At 41.0% G+C, this 4960-nt stretch overlaps 1 pseudogene; it reads right to left on the bottom strand.

Moving 5' to 3' along the window:
* Window positions 1–3424: 3424 nt before the first annotated feature.
* Window positions 3425–4632, bottom strand: LOC122213321 (annotated as a pseudogene).
* Between the last annotated feature and the right edge of the window lie 328 nt (window positions 4633–4960).

Raw genomic sequence — 4960 nt, 5'->3', positions numbered from 1 at the left:
TTGGTGCAATTGTGAATGGGATCAGTTTCTTTATTTGTCTTTCTGTTGCTTCATTATTAGTGCATAAGAATGCAACTGATTTCTGTACGTTGATTTTGTATCCTGCGACTTTGCTGAATTCATGCATCAGTTCTAGCAGACTTTTGGTGGAGTCTATCGGATTTTCCATGTATAATATCATGTCATCTGCAAAAAGTGAAAGCTTGACTTCATCTTTGCCAATTTTGATGCCTTTGATTTCCTTTTGTTGTCTGATTGCTGATGCTAGAACTTCCAACACTATGTTAAACAACAGCAGTAAGAGTGGACATCCCTGTCGTGTTCCTGATCTCAGGGGGAAAGCTCTCAGTTTTTCCCCATTGAGGATGATATAAGCTGTGGGCTTTTCATAAATGGCTTTTATGATGTTTAAGCATGTTCCTTCTATCCCGACTTTCTCGAGAGTTTTTATTAAGAAAGGATGCTGAATTTTGTCAAATGCTTTTTCTGCATCGATTGACAGGATCATATGGTTCTTATCTTTTCTTTTATTAATGTCATGTATCATGTTGATTGATTTGTGAATGTTGAACCAGCCCTGCATCCCAGGAATGAATCCCACTTGATCATGGTGAATAATTCTTTTTATAAGCTGTTGAATTCGATTTGCTAGTATCTTATTGAGAATTTTTGCATCCATATTCATCAGGGATATTGTCCCGTAGTTCTCTTTTTTTGCTGGGTCTCTGTCTGGTTTAGGAATCAAAGTAATACTGGCTTCATAGAATGAGTCTGGAAGTTTTCCTTCCCTTTCTATTTTTTGGAATAGCTTGAGAAGGAAAGGTATTATCTCTGCTTTAAATGTCTGGTAGAATTCCCCAGGGAAGCCATAGGATGGCTATTCTAAATACTAACCCAGAAACCATGTGTCGGCGAGGATACGGAGAAATTGGAACACTGTGGTGCTTTGCTGATAAATAACTAAAATGTGGCACAGCTGCTGGAGGAAACAGTGTGCCAGTTCATCAAAATATAAACGTAGAAATATTACTTGAGCCAGTAGTTTCACATCTGGTTATATATCCACTTATATGCCTCAAGAAAAAGGTAAAGCAGTGACTAGAAAAGATTTTTGTACACCGCTGTTCATACGTCTCTACTTACAGTAGCCAAAATGCAGAGACAACCTGAATGTCCATCAACAAACTCATGAATGAACAAAGCGGGGTGAGCACATAGAGTGAAACATCATTCGGCCTTTAAAATGAATGGTTTCTGACACAGGCTACAACATGGATGAACTGTGCAAACACAATGCTAAGTGAATGTAGCCAGACACGAAAGGACTAATATTATACAATTACATCTATATGAGGTACTAAAGTACTCATCTTTAGAGAGGGAACTTAGGATGGTGGGAGACAAGGACTGGGTAGAGGGACAATGGGGAGTTAATATTTCATAGGGACAAAGGTTAGGTCTGAGACCATGAGAAAGTTCTGGAGATGGATAGAGGTGGTGATTGCACAATGGTGAGAAAGTACTTAATGCCACATAAATATATTTCAAAATGTTTGAAATAATAAATTTTATATGTATTTTACCATGAGAAAAAAAAATAGTGACATGCTCTAAAAGAATTTCAGTGCCATAAATAGGTTAATATGATGTCGAGGAAGGAATCCAAAGTACAGGGAGACAAGGGTGATGTGATGGGTTTATCTTGTGTGATTCAATACGTCAACCACAAAGTGTACCCAAAATAAGGGTTCAGAGAACATAAAATTCGTAAGGTCATTGAGAAATACCTTGCTGAGTGCTGTAATGTCTTCCTTGACAAGCTCTACAGAGCTTCTGCCCCGCATGACAGACTTACCATGGACATGCTGAATATAAAATCCCTTCTCCTGTGTTCAGCCCTTTCTGAACTGCCAGAGGCCATGTCAGCAGTCCCAAACCATCTAAGGTATGGTATTCATAGTGCATGTAAGAGCTAATCATTCTCATCCAAATTGGTTAAGCTACAGGGATTTCTGTAAATGGCAAATTCATCATGGTGTCTTCATGAACCAAAAATGATGGGCAGCTCAATAAGAATTCATCCAATTTGAGTCGTCAAAAAAAATTATAATATTAAAAGCCCTCCAGTTCTCATGAAGAAAACTTGACCTGAATCACCGCAATGAAGGGTCATAATGTCTACTTGACTCTCAGAGCTGAGACACTTTACTGACTCAGATCCTCAATTGATGGAACCAGTTGCCCCTGAGTGAAGACTATAAAATGACAACAAATGCTTTACGTTTTCCTCCAAACCCAACCCAAAAGCTTGGAAGTGATATTGCTAGCCAGCTTATGATGGTTCATGAGGACTGTGGTCTGAACTAAAATTGGTAGCTTGAAACTGGGCAAGATGAGGGTAATTATACCATGGAAATTGGCAAATGCTATAAGCAAGCTCTCTTCTTCATCCGATTTTCCTTTTTTTCTTCTCTCTTCTTACTTCTCCTCTTTTGTTTTCTCTTTGCTTTTGAGCGAGAGCTCCCTAAACATTTATTTGAATACTAGTGTGCAAAAGGACCTGTGAACTTTTACAAACCAAAGTGGTGGCTTCCGGGAGCAGGTGATGAAGAGACATTTGTCTTACTCTGTCTCATAAAGCACGGGTTAGGTCCATAATCATATCCTGCTACTAGTACCTGATTTCTGAGATGCTTGCTACAAAAATTTGGCTGGAAATGGGCAGAATATCCATACTGCTTTTGTGACCTGTGAAAGGGCGATTACGGTAGGAGGTGCTGAGGGAAATCGCCAGACAGTGTTGCTGCTACCTGCCAAAATACTAAAAGAAAAGCCATAACGCATCCCTGGGATAACCACCAAGAGTGACACCATTGATGCCTGAAAAACCAGGAGTTGTAATTTCTGTTACCAACACACTTCATGGATGTTTTGGACTGTGCAAGGGAAAATTAGATACTGCATGGTAAATGCGGAATATTGTGAATGTCATCACACGGGGTTCCAGTCCTCTGCTGATGCAGATATGATCTCTTTCCAGGATAGATTGACATAAACCTCAAAAACTGGTGTATACTCTCTGATAACTTACATGATTTTTCTCCCAAAGCAGAATACTCTAATGAATAGCTGCTTTCATCTCAGAGAGGACAGATTCCACATTTATTCCTCTGGGTCTTTCTATCACATTATAAGTATTCAATTTCCTATATTATTTATTTGCTGCTGAAAATCCACGCAATGGAATTTAATGAGAGATCTAAAATTTTATAAAGAAATGCAGAAGAAATAGTTGCTGATTATGAATGAAAAGTTAAAGAACCCAAGTACTGTGGAAAGATAAACTGCAGACTGTCAATCTATGAACTGATACAAACATCATGACCTACATATTCCAGGGTTTTGAGCCCTGTTGCTCAAGTCTTTATCTTAAAGCAAAGAATCCTACATGCAGAGAATGTCCCTCTGCTAAAGAGCTTTCTCAGGGCTTGCTTCATGTCTCTGTTCCTCAGGCCATAGATGAAGGGGTTCAGCATGGGCGTCACCACCGTGCACATGACTGAGGCTATGGCACTTGTCCTGGAGTTTTGTGCAGCAGCAGAACTCAGATACACCCCAAGGCTTGTAGCATAGAACAAAGAGACCACTGAGAGGTGAGACCCACACGTGGAAAATGCTTTATACTTGCCACTCCCTGATGAAATTCTCAAAATGGAGGCTACAATCTTAGAGTAAGAATATAGGATACCAGCGATTGGAACAACACCCAGAAGTCCACTTGTGAGATAGGTCACCAGGACATTGAGGAACATATCAGAGCAAGCAAGTTGGATCACCTGATTAAGTCCACAGAAAAACTGAAGGATTTCCAGCTCTGTGCAAAAGGAGAGTTGCAAAATCAATAAGTCATGTAATGGAGAGTCAAGAACACTCAACACCTAGGATCCCAGGAGTAGGATGCCACAGAACTTGGGGTTCATGATGACCATGTAGTGCAGTGGCTGACAGATGGCCACAAACCAGTCATGGGCCATCACTGTCAAGAGTATGTTATCTAGGGGCGCCTGGGTGGCGCAGTCGGTTAAGCGTCCGACTTCAGCCAGGTCACGATCTCGCGGTCCGTGAGTTCGAGCCCCGCGTCAGGCTCTGGGCTGATGGCTCGGAGCCTGGAGCCTGTTTCCGATTCTGTGTCTCCCTCTCTCTCTGCCCCTCCCCCGTTCATGCTCTGTCTCTCTCTGTCCCAAAAATAAATAAAAAACGTTGGAAAAAAAAAAAAAAAAAAAAAAAGAGTATGTTATCTAATACTCCAAAAAGCACGAAAAAGTACATCTGGCTGAGACAGACTTCATAGGTGATCACTTTGCTCTGCGTCTGGATGTTCAGCAGCATCTTTGGGACGGTGGTGGAGGTGAAACAGATGTCTGAAAAGGACAGGTTGGAGAGGGAAAAGTACATGGGCGTGGGGGGGTGGGAGTCTGTGATAATGGCCAGGATCATGAGTAGGTTCCCAGTGAAGGTGACCAGGTACACGGACAGGAACAGCCAAAAGAGCAGTGACTGCAGTCCCCGCTCGTCTGACAGTCCCAGGAGGGGACTAAATTCAGAAATTCGGGTTTGGTTTTCTTGTTCCATGAAACTAAACTACAGAAATAGAAAGAAGATCCTTTCAAATTTAGCCACAAACAGTAGTCAAGAAAGTAACAGAGAGGGAACCAAGGTGGCCTTCAGTAGGTGAATGGATAAATAAGCTGTCATGTACCCAGACAATGCAATGTTATTCTGTACTTGGAAGAAACACACCATCAAGCCATGAAAAGACATAGAGGAAACTTCAGTGCATATTATTAAGTGAAGGAAGTTTATCTGAAAAAGCTTCATACTGTATGATTCCAAAAACATGAAATTGTAGAAAAGGCAAAACTACGGAAAAGGAATAACAGGTATCAATGTGGCCAAAGGG

This window comes from Panthera leo, chromosome A2 (genome assembly GCF_018350215.1).
Source record: "Panthera leo isolate Ple1 chromosome A2, P.leo_Ple1_pat1.1, whole genome shotgun sequence".
NCBI lineage: Eukaryota > Metazoa > Chordata > Mammalia > Carnivora > Felidae > Panthera > Panthera leo.
The sequence above is the reverse complement of the archived record's forward strand: the minus strand, read 5'-3'. Positions and strand labels throughout refer to the sequence as shown.